Genomic DNA, 20,563 nt, shown 5'->3' on the forward strand with positions numbered 1-20,563 from the left:
AATAGGTTCAGATCTGAAATCATGGCACTCGAGCCCTAGTGACAAGCATTAAACATAGCAAAGTCATAGCAACATCAATCTCAGAACATAATGGATACTAGGGATCAAACCCTAACAAAACTAACTTGATTACATGATAGATCCCATCCAACCCATCACCGTCCAGCAAGCCTACGATGGAATTACTCACGCACGGCGGTGAGCATCATGAAATTGGTGATGGAGGATGGTTGATGATGACGATGGCGACGGATTCCCCTCTCTGAAGCCCCGAACGGACTCCAGATCATCCCTCCTGGGAGGTTTTAGGGCTTGGCGGTGGCTCTGTATTGTAAAACGCGATGAATCCTTCTCTCTGATTTTTTTTCTCCCCGAAACAAGATATATAGAGTTGGAGTTGGAGTCGGAGGAGCTCCAGGGGGCGCACGAGGTAGGGGGGCACGCCCTAGCGGGGCAGGAGCGCCCCCCACCCTAGTGGACAGGTGGTGGGACCCCTGGCCTTCATCTTTTGCAAGTATTTTTTATATTTTCCAAAAAGTTGCTCCGTGAAGTTTCAGGTCATTCCGAGAACTTTTGTTTCTGCACATAAATAACATCATGGTAATTCTGCTGAAAATTGCGTCAGTCCAGGTTAGTTCCATTCAAATCATGCAAGTTAGAGTCCAAAACAAGGGCAAAAGTGTTTGGAAAAGTAGATACGACGGATACGTATCATGCAGCGACTCGTCGACACGCTGCCCCGAATTGACGCGGTCAAGCGGTCGTCATGTATAGAAGGTGCGCGGCTGGCCTTTGCCCGTGTCAAGATGCACTGGGCAAAAATGAAGGGCTAAGTCGTGGCAGTTGAGGGTCCGCCTGGAGGCAAGGACCACCGCAAGCTGGAGCGCTATTTTGAAGACATCCTAGAGGGTGCTCGTTTGATAGAGGGCCAGTGCTCGAAGGATATTATGTTTGAATGAATGTATCCGAACTGCCCAGATGTTGTATTATAAACCAAGGCTTTGTAATGTATTTGTGTCTTTTATCTTAAAGTATTTTACCTCCTATGCAGCCGTTTTTATCCCTGAGAGTTTACCAGTCATCGAGTTTAGCCCCCACGTAGATACTACGGGGGTGTTCGGGATAGCACATAACCACTCTTGCCCCAACGTCTTGGTCCATGAAGTAGGTGTCAGTGCGGCGAACCAGGCAATCGGACTATGTGGCTTTATCACTCTCACTTAGCCATAGGAGTTTGAGAATGGGACTGTAAGATAGCCTCTGGTGCGTATGTGGCTATCCAGAATTGGATGCTTTAAGCGCATGACTGGGGAGAGCTAGTCCTTCGTGTAATACGGAATAAATCACTAGAGATTTAGTAAGTCACCGAATTGCTGACCAGCTCTCGCCGCATCATGACAGACAGTTTTTGGCTTTCTCTACTGAGGTGCTTGACCGGACGAACCAGAAACACAATCGCAGTAGTTCTCCCTTTACTACCTTATCCGCACAAGCGAAACGTAAGGTGGTAATCACAGGAGCCGGGCAACCCAACTATTGACCAAAGACATGATTTGGAGCCAATGCATATAATGCCATATTCGGGATGCCGAAGTATAGTATAAAAGTGTTTGGACTTGTCTTCTTTTTTTGAGAAAAGAATATATGTGGCTGACTAGATCCCTTTGCGATGTAAATCGTGCCGAGGTGTATATGACAATCTGACACAAAGCGGGAATACAGATTTAGGAAGGAAGCCAATACCGAACATGGTTGGGAGAAAATGTTTCCATTATAGTCTGATTGATATGTCAAAACGTATTTTTACATAGGATGTGATAAGCATCGAGGCTATTTTACATGCCAAACACACATGAAAGTTGTGTATAGGTCCTAAAAAGGAAAAAATGATCTTGAAGATCCTTTGGACACTCAGCCGCACGTTTGCGTTGCTTTTCGCCTTGGTATATGATCCTTTGAGAGGATCAACGATCGAGTGCACATGAGGGGCCTAGAAGAGGGCCCTTGGTACCATCGAAAGGTGATGTAGGTTGTGAAGAACTTGAAAAATAAAAATAAGAAGAAAAAGGGGAGAATTTGAGGGTCCAGATAGAGTCGAGCCGTATTGTGGACTTTAGTTGTGGTGTACCTCCATCCTTGCCCATGGTATCTTTAGTGTGTAGTTATGTACGCGTTACATATGTCGCTATCAATTTGGGGCTTGGATAGAGGCTGACTTGATAATCTAGCTCTGGACGAGCCGGACTGTCGTTATGCAGGGTAGACCAGACTCATTTGACAGTGTCCAGGGGCTTGACTGTCGATGTAGTATTCGGCTTGGTAAGGCCACCACGTGCTTCAGCTCCGAGAGCCGCGGTATGCTCCTCAGTACGGAGGGACTGCTCCATGTTTCCATTGACTGTTATGATGCCACGCGGTTCGGGCATCTTGAGCTTTAGATAAGCATAGTGCAGGACCGCATTGAAACGGGCGAAAGCGGTCCGTCCGAGCAGTGCGTGATAGCCACTGCGGAAAGGGGCGATGTCGAAGATCAAGTCCTCGCTCTGGAAATTATCCCATGAGCCAAATACCACCTCCAGCGTTATGGACCCTGTATAGAGGGCTTCTATGCTGGGTATCACTCCTTTGAAGGTGGTTTTGGTGGGCTTGATTATTGACGGATCAATGCCCATTTTGCGAACAGTGTCCTGGTAAAGCAGGTTAAGGCTGCTACTGCCGTCCATAAGGACTCGCATGAGATGAATCCGTCAATAATTGGATCGAGGAGATGCATAGCAACAAGGGGGAGAGTGTGTCTACATACCCACGTAGACCGTAAGCGTAAGTGTTTCAAAATGCGGTTGATGTAGTCGAACTTCTTCGCGCTTCAACCGATCAAGTACCGAACGCACGGCACCTCAGTGTTCTACACACGTTCAGCTCGATGACGTCCCTCGCCTCCTTGATCCATCAATATGTTGAGGAATTAGATGAGTTCCATCAGCACGATGGCGTGGTGACGGTGATGGTGAAGTGATCTCCACAGGGCTTCACCTAAGCACTATGAAAAAATGACCGGGGTGTAAACGGTAGAGGGGGCGTCGCACACGGCTAGGCCATTGTCTGGTGTGTGCTAGGCGCCCCCCTCCCACATATATATATATATAGGTGGGACGGCGGGAGGATAAGACAAAGGAGGTGCCCAAGTAGGAGGAATCCTACTTGGGTCCCTCCCAAGCCGTGCCCCCTTTCCTTATTTGGAGTGCGGGGAAAGGTACGGGAGGGTGGCGCCCCCCTTTCCTTTCTCCCATGAGAGGGAAAGGCGGGAGGGGCTAGCCCTCCCCCTTTTCCTTCCCTAGGGCTGTCCAAAAAAGGGAGGGGGTGCACCAGCCCCCTTGTGGGCCGGTCTGTCCCCTCCTTTGGCCCATAAGGCCCATAACTTGCCGGGGGGTGCCCGGAACCCCTTCCAGTGACCCGATTCCTTCCCAGTACATCCCGAAACACTTCAAGTGTCCAAATACCGTCGTCCTTTATATCAATCTTTACCTCTCGACCATTTCGAGACTCCTCATCATGTCCGTGATCTCATCCGGGACTCCGAACAACATTCGGTCACCAAAACATATAACTCATATAACATTATACCATCAATGAACGTTAAGCGTGCGGACCCTACAGGTTTGAGAACTATGTAGATATGACCGAGACACCTCTCCCTTCAGTAACCAATAGCGGAACCTGGATGCCCATATTGGCTCCTACATATTGTACGAAGATAAAGGATCTTTATCGGTCGAACCATTATGACAACATACGCAATTCCCTTTGTCCATCGATATGTTACTTGCTCGAGATTCGATCGTCGGTATCTTCGTACCTAGTTCAGTCTCGTTACCGGAAAGTCTCTTTACTCATTCCATAATACATCACCTCGTGGCTAACTCCTTATTCATTTGCCTTGCAAGCTTATGATATGTATTACCGAGAGGGCCCAGAGATACCTCTTCGATACTCAGAGTGACAAATCCTAATCTCGATCTATGCCAACTCAACTAACACCTTCGGAGATACCTGTAGAGCATCTTTATGATTGTAATGCCCACGATGCGGCTATATCTCCCACGTGTCGAAGCACGACTTAGAGGCATAACCGCATTGTAAGCAATGTCGCAAGTGGGGTAATCTTCACACAACCCATGTACTGAAGAAGGAAAGAGATACATAGTTGGCTTACAATCGCCAAGTCACATAATAGCATAAATATAACATTACATTCATCCAGATACAATCAAGGTCCGACTACAGAACCAAAATAAAGACAACCCCAAATGCATAATGTCCCCGATCGACCCAACTGGGCACCACTACTGATCATCTGGAAAGGAAACGTAGTATCGTCCTGAGTCCTCATCGAACTCCCACTTGAGCTCAGTCGAAACTCCTGGAGCGGTATCATCGGTCCCTGCATCTGCTTTTGAAGTAATCTGTGAGTCACGGGGACTCAGCAATCTCACACCCTCGCAATCAAAACTATTTAAGCTTATAGGTAGGTAAAAGGTATGAGGTGGAACTGCAGCAAGCACTAGCATATATGGTGGCTAACATACGCAAATGAGAGCGAGAAGAGAAAGGCAAGGCACGCTCGAGAAACTATGGTCAAGAAGTGATCCTAGAACAACCTACGTTCAAGCATAACACGAGACCGTGTTCTCTTCCCGGACTCCGCCGAAAAGAGACCATCACGGCCACACACTCTGTTGATTCATTTTAATTAAGTTAAGATTCAAGTTTTCTACAACCGGACATTAACAAATTCCCATCTTCCCATAACTACGGGCACGGCTTTCAAAAGTTCAAATCCCTGCAGGGGTGTCCCAACTTAGCCCATCACAAGCTCTCGCGGTCAACGAAGGATATTCCTTCTCCCAAGACAACCCGATCAGACTCGGAATCCTGGTTACAAGACATCTCGACAATGGTAAAACAAGTCTAGCAAAACCACCCGAATGTGCCGACAAATCCCGATAGGAGCTGCACATATCTCGTTCTCGGGGCACACTGGATAAGCAATCCATACAACTAAAACCAACCCTCGAGTTTCCCCGAGGTGGCGCTGCAAGGGGCTCTAGTTTGGACCAACACTCAGAGGAGCACTAGCCCGGGGGTTTAAAATAAAGATGACCCTTGAGTCCACGGAACCCAAGGGAAAAAGAGTCTAGGTGGCGAATGGTAAAACCAAGGTCGGGCTTTGCTGGAGGAGTTTTATTCAAGGCAAACTGTCAAGGGGTTCCCATTATAACCCAACCGTGTAAGGAACGCAAAATCAAGGAACATAACACCGGTATGACGGAAACTAGGGCGGCAAGAGTGGAACAAAACACCAGGCATAAGGCTGAGCATTCCACCCTTTACCAAGTATATAGATGCATTAAAATAGACAAGATATAATAATGATATCCCAACAATAAACATGTTCCAACAAGGAACAAACTCCAATCTTCACCTGCAACTAGCAATGCTATAAGAGGGGCTGAGCAAAGCGGTAACATAGCCAAACAACGGTTTGCTAGGACAAGGTGGGTTAGAGGTTTGACATGGCAATATGGGAGGCATGATAAGCAAGTGGTAGGTATCGTAGCATAGGCATAGCAATAGAGCGAGCATCTAGCAAGCAAAGATAGAAGTGATTTCGAGGGTATGGTCATCTTGCCTGCAAAGTTCTCCGAGTTGATGATAGCTTGATCCTCATAAGCGTACTCAATGGGCTCCTCGATCATGTACTCGTCTCCCGGCTCTACCCAAAGCAAGAATACAATCAAAGGGAGACACAATCAACCATGGTGCAATGCGCAAGCAACATGATGCAAAACATGGCATGATATGCGGGACGTGATATGCAATGCATATGCATGCTTTGGAAAGGAAAGATTGAACCTGGCCTCAACTTGGAAAACCAAGAATGCCACTGAAAAGAGGAGTTGATTTCGGTCGAAAACGATATAAAGATCACCGGAATCGGATGCACGGTTTGCAAATGGCAAGCAAAACAAATATGGCACCTATCTGCGATTAACAGCACGAGGCCATCTAAATGCATCAAGAACAATAAGCTACTGCACTCTAACATAACAACAAAGCACATGTCAGTGATCCACTCAAGATGCTTGACAAAAGATGAACACTGAGCTACGGCTAAATCACTCAATAGCAGGTTCAAACAAGCATGGCAAAAGTGCAAAAGATATCAGGTTACAGACTTAGTGAAAATAACATGTTAGGAATTTAACATCAGGGAGCAATGTTTAGAGCAAGATAATAACATGCTACAGGAACATATCATGGCAAAGCAAGGCATGGCATGAAGCTACTCAAATCATGCAACAAAAGTCCCTTACTGACCATAAGCCAAAAGGGATCAGAAAATACAATGGCAACCATGTGAACATAGCAACTTTCGTTAACAGATTCAGACTTCGCAGAAAACTGGAACATGGCAAAACAGATTCATGTAGGCATGTTTGCGAGCTCGATGCACTCACCACAAGGCATTGCATGACAAACTAAGCATACACCCATCAAATAGGCATGGCATAGAAGGTAAACATGGCAAGAACAACCTCATAGCATGCACGGATCAACTACAACAACCTCGGCAAAATTGCTTAACATGTAAACAATCTGCCAGGAACATTTTATAGCAAAAGTAGAGCTCGATTGAGTCATCCTAGAGCACTTCATAATTGCAAACAAAGACTTGGATGGATAGAGCATAACAATATCTCCAAAACATTCTTACTGAACATGCTCAAAAGAGGCATGGATCACTCTGTATCAACAAGAATACATGGCATAAAAATATTATCAGGGAAAAGACTTAGAAGATTTCTAAGTCCCTGAAATCAGCAACATTACGAGAGCTACTTTGCATGCTTGTGCTAGTCACCACAGAGATCACAAAAATACATGGCATACACCCCTGTAAAGATGGCATGGCATACTTCAAAACACATGTAGGGCTCAAGTTCATAGGAGGCACAGATTAAACATGGCAAAAATGAGAAATGTCCAATTACTGATAAGAATCTGAAACAAACATTGCATAGCACTCTTGCAACAGCATTTAGGGCATAAAGATGAGCTCAAATGAACATGGTGCAATGGAATGAAATGAAGTGCTCGTCGAGGCGAATAATTTGATATGCTACACGCCCAAAACGGAGCCACGAATGATGAGTTATGATGCGCTGAAGAATGCAAAAAAATATTGGGGCTTAGGGGAAAAGTCAACCCGGCTAGGGTTTCTCCAGATCTGGATCGGGATCGGCATGGAAAACGAGGTTTGCCGGAAACACTATAGATGGCCGGAGAGGACGGAGTTCGCCGGATCCGTGGACGAGGGGCTCGCCGGTGACCGGAGTAGACGAGGACGGCGACAAGGTGATCGACGAGGTGGGGCGGCGGCTAGGCGAGGTCGGGCGGCGGCGAGGCGCCGCGGTGGCGCGGCCGGGGTCGTCGGTGGGCGTTGACCGCGGTAGCCGGCGAGGAGGAAGGCGCGGCGACGCTCGGGCGGCGTAGCGAGCCGGGGAGGCGCGGGGGCGGCGTGGGCCTCGAGGGCCTGCCCTGGGCTCGGCGGGCCGGCGGTGGAGGGAGGCGGTCGGGCGAATGGCAAGGCGCCATGTGGCGGCGGCAGCGTGGGTTGGACACGTCCGGCCCGAAGCGGACGCGTCCGGCGGCGAGAGGTGGGAGGAGACTAGGTTTAGGGTTGGAGTGGATCCAGGATTTTCAGGGGGAGTTGCCTTTTTATAGGTAGAGGGAGCTAGGAGGCTCCAAATTGAGCACGGTTTGCGGCCACGTGATCGTGATCGAACGACCGAGATGATGGAGGGGGTTTTGGTGGGTTTTGGGCCACTTTGGAGAGGTGTTGGGCTGCAACATACACGAGGCCTTTTCGGTTCCTCGGTTAACCGTTGGAGTATCAAACGAAGTCCAAATGGCACGAAACTTGACAGGCAGTCTACCGGTAGTAAACCAAGGCCGCTTGGCAAGTCTCGGTCCAATCCGAGAATGTTTAACACCCGCAAACAAAAAGAGGTAAAAGGGAACACCGGAGGACATAGGAGCGCTGGAATGCAAAACGGACAACGGGGAAAATGCTCGGATGCATGAGACGAACACGTATGCAAATGCGATGCACATGATGACATGATATGAGATGCATGACAAAGACAAAAGCAACACAAAGACAAAAACCCGACAACAAGGAAATATCATAACTTAGTGCCGCAAATGGCAAGAGTTGGAATACAAATATGGCAGGTTACATATGGGGTGTTACAACACTCCACCACTATGAAAGGATCTCGTCCTGAGATCTAGGACTGGAAAAACTCCGGATATTCGGAACGGAGGTGGTCCTCGCATTCCCAGGTGGCTTCACGGTCGGAATGATGTGACAACTTCACTTTCAGGAATTTCATAGACTTGTTGTGAGTCTTACGCTCAGTTTCTTCAACAATAGCAACGGGGCGCTCATGATAAGATAGGTCTTCTTGGAGATCAATCTCCTCGAAGTTGATGGTGCGGTCAGGAGTCTTGAAACACTTGCGCAACTGAGACACGTGAAACACGTCATGCACATTTGCAAAGTTGGATGGAAGCTCAAGTTGATAGGCGAGATCACCTTCTTCTGCCAATGTTCTTGAAAGAACCCACGTATCTAGGGGCAAACTTCCCTTTGATACCGAAGCGACGAGTACCTTTCATTGGAGAGATGCGGAGGTAGACATGGTCTCCGATCTCGAAAGCCAAGTCATGATGTTTGCTATCATAGTAACTCTTCTAGCGCGATTGCACGGCTTTGAGATTTTCACGAATGACTTTGCACATTTCTTCAGCCTCTGTGATCAAGTCATTGCCAAGAAGTTGGCGTTCACCAGTCTCTGACCAGTTAAGAGGAGTACGGCACTTCCTGCCATAGAGAATCTCGAATGCGGCCTTGCCCGAACTCGCTCGGAAGTTGTTGTTGTAGGAGAACTCGGCATATGGAAGACAATCTTCCCACTTCATACCGAAAGAAATGACACATGTCCTGAGCATATCTTCAAGAATTTGATTTACTCGCTCGACTTGGCCACTGGTTTGAGGATGAAAAGTTGTGCTGAAGCGAATGTTGGTGCCCATGGCCTTCTGAAAGGAATCCCAGAACTTAGAGGTAAAGATGCTTCCACGATCTGAAGATATCAACTGCGGACTGCCGTGCAAAGAGACGATCCTGGAGGTATATAGCTCTGCCAACTGAGCTGCTGTGATCGATTCTTTGATAGGAAGAAAATGAGCCAGTTTAGTGAGCTTGTCGATGACAACGAAGATAGCATCATTGCCACGCTTGGACTTTGGAAATGCAGTCATGAAGTCCATCTCAATATGGTCAAACTTCCATTCTGGAATGGCAAGAGGTTGGAGGAGACCAGCTGGTCGTTGGTGTTCTGCTTTCACTCTTCTGCAAACATCACATTCATTCATGAACTGAGCAATCTCGCGCTTCATTCGAGTCCACCAATACGATTGCTTGAGGTCATGGTGCATCTTTGTACTTCCAGGGTGAATAGAGAGGAGTGAATTGTGAGCCTCGTTCATAATGAGTTTACGAAGGTCACTGAGAGAGTCCTGGATTAGGGGGTCTCCGGACAGCCGGACTATATCCTTTGGCCGGACTGTTGGACTATGAAGATACAAGATTGAAGACTTCGTCCCGTGTTCGGATAGTACTCTACTTGGCGTGGAAGGCAAGATAGGCAGTACGTATATGGATATCTCCTCCTTTTAACCGACCTTGTGTAACCCTAGCCCCCTCCGGTGTCTATATAAACCGGAGGGTTTTAGTCCATAGGACAACATACAATCATACCATAGGCTAGCTTTTAGGGTTTAGCCTCTCCGATCTCGTGGTAGTTCAACTCTTGTAATACTCATATCATCAAGAATAAATCAAGCAGGACGTAGGGTTTTACCTCCATCAAGAGGGCCCGAACCTGGGTAAAACATTGTGTCCCCTGCCTCCTGTTACCATCTGCCTTAGACGCACAGTTCGGGACCCCCTACCCGAGATCCGCCGGTTCTGACACTGACATTGGTGCTTTCATTGAGAGTTCCTCTGTGTCGTCACCATTAGGCTTGATGGTTCCTTCAATCATCGATAGCGATGCAGTCCAGAGTGAGACTTTTCTCCCCGGACAGATCTTCATATTCGGCGGCTTCGCACTACGGGCCAACTCGCTTGTCCATCTGGAGCAGATCGAAAGTTACGCCCCTAGCCACCAGGTCGGGTTTGGAAGCTTAAACTACACGGTCGATATCCGCAGAGACTTGATCTTCAACGGATTCGAACCCCTGCCAAGTGCGCTGCATGGTCTCGATGAGCATGATTTAGCTCTGCCGACAGACAGTGTTCAGGATATCGCACTGGCGACTGCTCCAACCCTCAATTCAGAGCCAATTGCGCCATCCATGGACGGGTGGATAGACCCCGCCATGGAGGCCGTACTCTCAGCGGCGATCGAGCCAAGGAACGACCTTACCTTTCACGAGAACCGTGTTGCCGAACTACCGGATCCTTCTCCGGCCACGGACTCCGAACCGCCTACGCCCGTGCCTGTCGAATCCGGCTGGGCGCCGATCATGGAGTTTACCTCCGCGAATGTTTTTCACCACTCCCCCTTCGGCGACGTACTGAACTCATTAAGGTCTCTCTCCCTGTTAGGAGAATCCTGGCCGAACTACGTTCGGCAGGATTGGGATGCGGATGACGAAGAAATTCGTCGCCCACCCACCACCCACTTAATAGCCACTTTGGACGACCTAACCGACATGCTGGACTTCGACTCTGAAGACATCGACGGTATGGACGACGATGCAGGAGACGAACAGGAACCACCGCCCACATGGCACTGGACGCCCACTTCATCATATGATCTATACATGGTGGACACACCCAAAGAAAATGACGACAAGGAACGGAAGGACGCAACGAAGGATTGTCCCCTCGAGAAGCAGTCAAAACGGCGGCGCAAGCGCCGCTCCAAACCCCGCCTCGGCAGAAACAACAGTCATATAGGCCCAGCGATAGAGCAGGGTGAACCATCGCCCAACTAGGGCAACATGGAGAATCAAACCGAACAACCCGACTCCGTCGAAGATAACAGTCCGGACGACATCACACCGAACAGGTACCCGGAGCAACAGAATGCCCATCAAAGGCTGGTTCCCACTGCAAGGAGTCTGAAAAAGCAGAAGCAAAGGCTCAAGGCTGCACAAGACACACTCAAAATCAGATGGAGTGAAGTACTCAACATAGCAGCGAAGTACGGCAGTAATCACCACACCAAGAGCTACCCGAAGCGAAATTTGCTACCTGAATTCGATGAGGAGGCCTTAGATCCTCCACAATTAAAAAATAAAATGGCCATCTGGTCGGATAGACGACCTCATAGCCAACATAAAGCGGCAAACGACGCCGCACATAAACCAGTACGCGATCCGCGTAAGGGCTCGCATCAAAAGGACGGCGCAACCAGATCCATCTATGGACCACGCAAGCGTGCTCCAACATACAATGCAACTCAACAAACATCTGAACACCACGGTACACCCAAATACAGGGGTGCCGCACACCCCCTATATTTCACCGACGAGGTGCTGGACCATGATTTTCCAGAGGGATTCAAACCCATAAACATAGAGGCGTACGACGGAACAACAGACCCTGGAGTCTGGATTAAGGACTACATCCTCCATATCCATCTGGCTCGAGGAGACGATCTCCACGCCATCAAGTACTTACCCCTCCAGCTCAAGGGGCCAGCTCAGCATTGGCTTAAAAGCCTCCCCGAAAACTCCATCGAAAGCTGGGAAGAGCTCGAAGACGCCTTTCGGGAAAATTTTCAAGGTACATATGTCCGACCACCGGATGCAGACGATTTAAGTCATATAACTCAACAGCCCGGTGAGTCAGTCCGAAAACTTTGGAACAGGTTCCTCACTAAAAAGAACCAAATAGTCGACTATCCAGACGCCGAAGCCTTAGCAGCTTTCAAGCATAGCGTTCGATACGAATGGATTGCCAGACACCTCGGTCAAGAAAAGCCGAGAACAATGGCAGCATTAACAAGCCTCATGACCCACTTTTGCGCGGGCGAGGACAGCTGGTTAGCCCGATGCAGCACCAGCGACCCAAGTACATCCGAAGTCAGGGATGGAAACGGGAAATCACGACGCAGCAATAATAAGCGCCAGAATAAAGAAGACAGCCCAAAGAGCACGGCGGTAAACGTTGGATTCAGAAGCTCTCGGCCAGGACAGCAAAAGCCACCCTCCAAAGGCAACAGAGATGAACTATCTAGCCTAAACAAAATTCTGGACCAAATATGTCAGATCCATAGCACCCGTGATAAACCTGCAAATCATACCCACAGAGAATGTTGGGTCTACAAATAGTCCAGCAAGCTCAACGCCGAACACAAGGGGCAGGATACACCAAGCGAAGACCAGGATGAGCCTCGCAAGCAAAGCACAGGGGAACAGAAGAAATTCCCACCAGAAGTCAAAACAGTCAACGTGTTACACGTGATAAAAGGGAGAAACAAAGCGGCACCTTTAGAGAAACATGCCCCAGGGCCTATCACTGCGGAGCTCCACCACTGGTCGTCTCAATCAATCACCTTCGATCATCGGGACTACTCGGCAAGTACCCGGCATGCAGGATGGGCTGCCTTGGTATTAGATCCAATAATTGGCGGATACCACTTCACACGAGTCCCGATGGATGGCGGCAGCAGTTTCAATCTGATATATCAGGATACAGTCCGCAAAATGGGGATAGACCCAAAAAATATTTGCCGCAGCAATGCTACCTTTAAAGGAGTAATGCCAGGTCCAGAGGCTCATTCCAAGGGCTCCCTGCTACTAGAGGTTATATTTGGCTTCCCCGATAACTTCCGCAGCGAAAATTTAACCTTCCACATCACTCCGTTCCAAAGTGGCTATCAAGCATTACTCGGACGCGAAGCTTTCGCTCGCTTTAATGCAATACCGTATTACGCTTCCCACACGCTTAAGATGCCCGGTCCATGCGGCATCATTACAGTAAATGGAAATATTGCGCGTTCCTTGAGCGCCGAAGACAGTGCGGCCGCCTTGGCAGCCGCACACTAAACGACCTCACCAACTCAAGCATTCGACGGGTCGTTAAGACCATGGATGCGGTTAGACGAGTCCGGCGCAGCTATATGTAATTAATACAGGTTTGATGGCCATACCCCTAGTACAATACAAGGGGCTCAACGTGCGCAAACAAGTGGCAATTAGGCTCAATCTTACTCATCTTGCATTGTACATGGTTTCTTTAGTATAACCTACCTTTTTGCGCGACAACTTTTTCAACTAAGTTCCTCTCTTTTACAGATGACCATCATGCTACACCCGTCCAGGATACAGCATAATAGAGACACAGGCGCAGACATGCAGCAGGGACCCGTTCCAAGGATTCTTTTTAGATTAAGACCCTGCGTAAACCTTTTTACTGTCTCTTGTTACTACACATCCCTTGAATTATCAGTACAATTGAGAAGGATGCTGACGTCTTGGCATGTGGCCACGTCAGAATAATGCATGTACCTGGACACCAGGGGATTATTACAAAGGGCACTGTTTAGGCCCGGTTTACACCATAAAAGACCGAATACCTTAGGGAGTGTTCGGCGTCGCGAGTTTGGCCTTATATGCATCAGCTCCGAATCATGTTTTTGGTCAAATGTTGGGTTTGCCCAGCTCCTGTGTTTTGCTGCCTTACGTTCCTCTCTATTGGCTAACGCGGCACCAGGAGAACTACTGCGATTGTGCCCTGGTTCATCCGAACAAGCACCTCAGTAGAGAAAGCCGAAAACTGGCTGTCATGATATAGCGTGAGACTGGTCAACCACTCGATGACCTATTGGAATCTTCGGGATTCCTCCGCATTAACGAAGGGCCATTTCCCGGCCAGGCATGTATGCACCCCGAATTCGGATGAGTGCGGAGCCACCAGGGGCTATATAGTAGCCCCACTGTCAAACTCCTCTGGCTAAGTGAAAGTGTTAAAGCATTATAGTCCGGTTGCCTAGTTCGTTGCGCTATCACCTCCTTAATAGGACCAAGATGTTGGATTAAGTGTGAATACGCATCTTCTGCGAACACCCCCGCATTATATGCGTGGGGGCTGAAGCCAACGACTGCAATCTTTCAGGTTATATACATGTATACATAAACGGCCGCACAGGAGGCATCACAATACTTTCGGGCAAAAGTATAAATACAGCCTTGATAAATTCAATAAAACGTTGTTTTTACAATGGGAATACATGTCACTCAAACATGACATTCTTCGAGCACTGGGCCTCTATCGAACGAGCGCCCTCAAGAACTTCTTCAAAATAGTGTTCGGCAGCCACTCGGCCTATGGCCGAACCCTGCGCCGCGACAGTGGTGGCGTCCATCTCCGCCCAGTATCTTTTGACATGGGCAAGGGCCATCCGCGAGCCTTCTATGCACGTTGACCTCTTCATCACATTAATGCGTGGCACCGCACCAAGGAACTGATGCACCAAGCTAAAATAATTGTTCGGCTTTGGCCTTTCCGGCCACAGATGATCCACGACAGACCTCATGGCAAGTCCTGACAATCTATTGAGTTCGGCCCATTCGGCAAGCTGATCAGTCAATGGAAGCGGACACTCTGGAACGTTAAATTGCGACCAGAATAGCTTGTCCACTTCACGATCTGTTTGATCTCGGAAGTATTCGGCCGCATCGACAGCGCTCGCCGCCAAGTCCAGATATGCGTCGGTTGAACTCCACAGCCGATCCAGAGGGGCATACCGCGGATCTCCGAACTTCCTCCGCAGCATAAAGGGCTTCCCAGCCACAATGTCCATGGCTTCACGCGGTTCCTCCTTCTTTGCTCTCATTGCAGAGCGGGTGTCTTTGGTCACCATTGTGGCCTTTTCGAGGTCCGTAACCTTCGCCCCGTTTTCTTCTTCAAGAAACTGTCAGCGGTCAGCAGTGTCTTTTAACTTCACAGCCATTTTGGCCATTTTCTCTTTGCTCTCGCTATGCGCGGCCTTCTCGGCTCTCAACTCTTCGGCCGCCTTCAAAGCGGCCGCATTACTACTCCTTGCTTGCTCCTTGGCTCGGGTAAGCTCCGCCCGCAGGGCCTCCACGGTGGCAGCTCCATCTGCAGTCACATCATATTAAAGATACTGGCATCACGCTTCTCTTACTATGTGGCATTCAGTATAAACATCACCTACCCTGTGCCTCGTCAAGCCGCTTGTTAACAAGCTTGATGTCGGCATCCGCCGCATCCAGTCGCCGCTTTAGTTCGGCAACCCCATCAGTCCGGCTAGCCACCGGAGCTTCAGACACCTTCACATAAAGGCGGTCTGGTTATTACCTGGGACTATGATCCTCTGTTCGCTGCCATTCTCGACGACAACCAGAGTCTCAGGGGCTACTATCTACACAGGGTACACCTAAAAATGTGCGGTACTATCACAAATGTATATCATTTCACGTACCTCAAAGCCCGTTAGTAGACTCATAAAGGCTTCATGCAACCCGCTTTCGGCGGACGAAATCCTTTCAATCACCGTACCCATCAATGTACGGTACTCTTCTGAGATAGTGGCTCGCTCTAGCAGATCCCTCAGTGCGTTCGACCGCATATCAGACGGTGCCGGATTCTTTTGGTTGCTCTCTTCAAGAGCCGGATACTGGGGACTTCGGGTGGCCATAGGATTATCTTCTGGCCTCACCAAATCCGGAGTGACCCTCCGCGATGACACTTCAAGGTCGCCCACTTCTTGAGCCGGGGAATCCGGGGGAGGCGTTTCGCTCTCCATCATCTCCGGAAGAAGATCCCCTAAAGACGAGCTCTGCTGAGAAGGGCTAAGATCCAAACTGTAGGATAAATGCTTCGGTCATTTTCCTCAAAGGTAAGGTAGTATATCTTCACTACTAAGTACTTTTTATTACTTACAGCTTGTTAGAGGGCTGATCCCCACGCGTACTTTGTGCGGCAAGAGCAACCTTCGAGGCAGGACCCTCTGGTGAAGTTTTCTTCTCCCGTTTGGAAACTTTGGTTTCCGGATATTCAGAGGTAGTCCTATTCCTCCCCCGGGGCGAGGGAACGTCAGATTCTTCCCCTTGGTTATCCTCCCTCACGGAGGCGCTCATTCCCTCGGTTGGAATAGGTAGCGGTGGAGGCCCGCTTTCACCCTCTTTATTCCCCCCTTCATCTTCCTTTGAGGGCACCGGGCAGGGTGCTGGCTCGAGCATTTTTTCCAGCACCGGATTGTCCAAGCCTTCAGGAAGGGGGGGCGAACACCGGATCATCTTCGCCTTTGCTATCCAGTCCTGGTCAAAGAGCGACTCTTAAGAATGATATCATGATAAATAAAAAGACGGTGTGTTCGGCCGTGGGATTACTTACTTGGGCCGCGGTGCGGTTGCTGCTTAGGCCCACGTCCTCGGTAGTGTCCGAACACTCTGCTTGGGGTCCGACGAACGATTTGTACAACTCCTCATGCGTCAGGCCAAGGAAGTTCTGGATAATGTGTGGTCCTTCCGGGTTGAATTCCCACATACGGAGGGGCCGGCGTTTGCAAGGCTGGACTCGACGAATCAGCATTGCACTACCATAACCAAACTAAAATCTCCCACGAAAAGATCTCGGATGCGGCTCTACAGTATGGGCACATCCTTGGCTGGACCCCAGCTCAGCCCCCTACTGATCCATGACATCAGTTGTGGTGGAGGGCCCGAGCGAAAGGCGGGGAAAGCTACCCACTTGGCACTTCTGGGAGTGGTGACATAGAACCACTCCCGTTGCCATAATCCGGACACCTCTGGAAAGGAACCCTTTGGCCATGGATCTCCAGCGATCTTGCCTATTAATGCACCTCCGCACGCTGCATGCTGCCCCTCGACCGTCTTCGGCTTCACATCAAAGGTCTTGAGCCGCAGGCCGAAGTGAGGGGTAATGTAGAGGAAGGCCTCACATACGACAATAAATGCCGAGATGTGGAGTAAGGAATCCGGGGCTAGATCGTGGAAATCTAGCCCGTAATAGAACATCAAACCCCTAACGAAGGGATCCAGAGTGAGGCCTAGTCCTCGGAGGAAGTGGGAGATGAACACGACGTCTTCATTGGGTTCAGGAGTAGGGACGACCTGCCCTCGGGCAGGCAGCCGATGCGAAACTTCAGCGGTCAGGTATCTTGCCTCCCTCAACTTCTTGATATCCTCTTCCGTGACGGAGGAGGGCATCCACCGGCCCTGGAGGCTGGATCCGGACATTATTGAAGGTCTGAAGCACCTGACCTGGGCTTTGGGTGTTAGAACTCGAGGCGGGGGAAGGATTCGATTGAGCACGGGAGGAAAAAAGTAAAAGCCTTGTCCCTTTATAAAGAGGGTGAATATCAAGCGTCCTCCTCGTGGCCGTTTGGGACTTGCCTAAAGTCTAGGAGTCCTAGGCGCGGTTGGGTTACCCACGCCCGTATTGATGAGAATCCCGTAATAAGGGGGACACGATCTCTGCTTTGACAAGGCGTGTCAAGAAACTGCCTCGCGTTATGTGCGGGGCTAGTTAAAGAAAAACAGTTCGAATAATCACCAAGCCATGGCATGATGTCATGTTGCCAAAACATGTCAGCAGATTAGATTTGTGGAAATGTTATTCTCTCTACGGTGGTATGTGGAACTTATTTTGCAGGGTCGGACACAATCCTTTTATTCAAACTCTTCTGTGGTGTATCCGGAGGAGGAACCCGCCTTGCAATGCCAAAGACAACACTGCGCGCCGGACTCATCGCCATTGAAGCCTGGTTCAGGGGCTACTGAGGGAGTCCTGGATTAGGGGGTCTCTGGACAGCCGGACTATATCCTTTGGCTGAACTATTGGACTATGAAGATACAAGATTGAAGACTTTGTCCCGTGTCCGGATAGGACTCTACTTGGCGTGGAAGGCAAGCTAGGCAGTACGGATATGGATATCTCCTCCTTTGTAACCGACCTTGTGTAACCCTAGCCCCCTCTGGTGTCTATATAAACCAGAGGGTTTTAGTCCATAGGACAACATACAATCATACCATAGGCTAGCTTTTAGGGTTTAGCCTCTCCGATCTCGCGGTAGATCAACTCTTGTAATACTCATATCATCAAGAATAAATCAAGCAGGATGTAGGGTTTTATCTCTATCAAGAGGGCCCGAACCTGGGTAAAACATCGTGTCCCCTGCCTCCTGTTACCATCCGCCTTAGACGCACAGTTCGGGACCCCCTACCCGAGATCCGCCGATTTTGACACCGACAGTCACCCTTAGGAACAACAATGTGATCCTCGAAGAATAGAGTATCCTTGTCATCAAGGCGATCGCACTTGTACTTGGGTTGGCTCTTGGCAATCCCAAGCTTCACCTTCTTCGCCATTGCATCAAGAAGTTGAGGCTCACGAATCTGATCTTCCAAAGTAGGAGAGACTTGGAGGTTGGCAAGGAATCCTTGAGGAACAACTTGGAGATTAAGTTTGCAGAAAGCTTCACAAAGCTCTGGTTGGTAAGGCCTGATAATCAAACTGTTGCAGTAAGCCTTCCTGCTCAATGCGTCGGCAATTACATTGGCCTTGCCTGGAGTATATTCAATACTCGGATTATACTCTTGAATCATTTCGACCCAACGAGTCTGCCTGAGGTTGAGGTTTGGCTGAGTGAAGATGTACTTGAGACTCTTATGATCGGTGAAGATGTCCACTTTTCTTCCCAACAAGAGATGTCTCCATGTTAAAAGAGCATGGACAACTGCCGCCAACTCGAGGTCATGAGTGGGGTAGTTCTTTTCGTTGGGCTTCAACTGGCGAGAGGTATAGGTCACAACTTTCTTCTCTTGCATCAACACTGCACCGAGGCCTTTAAGGGAAGCATCATAGAAGACTTCAAACAGTTTGGATTCATCAGGAGGAGTCAGAACTAGAGCTGTGACTAACTTCTCTTTCAGGGTGTTGAAAGCGATGTCACATTCAGGCAACCAGACATACTTCACATGCTTCTGAAGAAGGTTGGAAAGAGGCTTCGCGATCTTAGAGAAGTTCTCAACGAACCTTCGACAATAGCTTGCGAGCCCAAGGAAGCTGCAGAGTTGCTTCACATTCTGAGGTGGTTCCCAATTCACAATTGCAGACACCTTCTCAGGATTAACCGCTATGCCCTTGGCAGAGATGATATGCCCAAGGTAGAGAACCTCATTGAGCCAAAACTCGCACTTTCAAAACTTCACATAGAACTGATGTTCCCTGAGTTTATCCAGCACCAATCTCAAGTGCTTGGCATGATCCTCCTTGTTCTTGGAAAAGACCAGAATGTCATCGAGGTAGACCAAGACGAAGTCATTTGTGTAGGCGTTGAAGATGAAGTTCATCATGCGAGAGAATGTTGGAGGAGCATTGACAAGACCGAAAGACATGACAGTGTATTCATATGAACCATAGCTTGTTCTGAATGCTGTCTTGGGGATATCTTCTTCACGAATGCGAATCTGATGATAGCCCATACGGAGGTCAAGCTTGGAGAATACTTGAGCCCCTTTGAGTTGTTCAAAAAGCTCATTGATGTTTGGAAGTGGGTACTTGTTCTTTATGGTCTTCTTGTTCAATGTCTGGTAGTCGACACAAAGTCGGTCTGTTCCATCCTTCTTCTCAACAAAAAGAACACCACAGCCCCATGGAGAAGAACTTGGTCAGATGAGACCCATATGCTCTTGAATATCGAGTTGTTTCGTCATCTCCTTCAACTCTTCAGGTCCAAGCTTGTAAGGACATTTGCAAACAGGTTTCGTGCCAGGCTCAAGATCAATGACGAATTCAACTGGCCGGTGCGGAGGCATTCCTGGAAGCTCTTCCGGAAAGACGTCTTGATATTCGCAAATGACTGGAATCTGAGATATGGCATCCAACTCGCCCTTCTCATTGACAGAAAACAGTCGAATTGTATCATCATGAGCGGCAAAGACGATTACATCCTCAGACGAATGTGTCAATTGAATCTGCCTGGCAGCACAATCAAGGTGAGCCTTATGCTTAGAAAGCCAGTCCATTCCGAGAATAAGATCAATATCCGAGTCACCAAGAACATTAGGAGAAGATAGAAACTTATAGTCGCCCAACGTGATAGAAACATCCGGAACGAAAATTCGAGAAGTCATTTGTCGGGCCGGAGAAACAATAGCCAAAGGTCTCGGCAAAACTTGAGTAACCAAATCATGCATAGACACAAAAGGTCTTGAAATGAAAGAATGCGATGCACCAGTATCAAAAAGGACTTTTGCAGGGATATCATTAACAGGAAGGTTACCCATAATCACATCTGACGAGTCCTCTGCCTGAGCTGCATTCATCATGTTGACCTTTACAAACTTGGGATTATGCTTGACCACTGCCATGCTAGCAGATCTCACAGGAGGAGGAGGAGGAAGACGCCTCTGATTGAAGCATTTGTTGGCA

This window comes from Triticum aestivum, chromosome 7A (genome assembly GCF_018294505.1).
Source record: "Triticum aestivum cultivar Chinese Spring chromosome 7A, IWGSC CS RefSeq v2.1, whole genome shotgun sequence".
In the NCBI taxonomy this organism is placed as follows: domain Eukaryota; kingdom Viridiplantae; phylum Streptophyta; class Magnoliopsida; order Poales; family Poaceae; genus Triticum; species Triticum aestivum.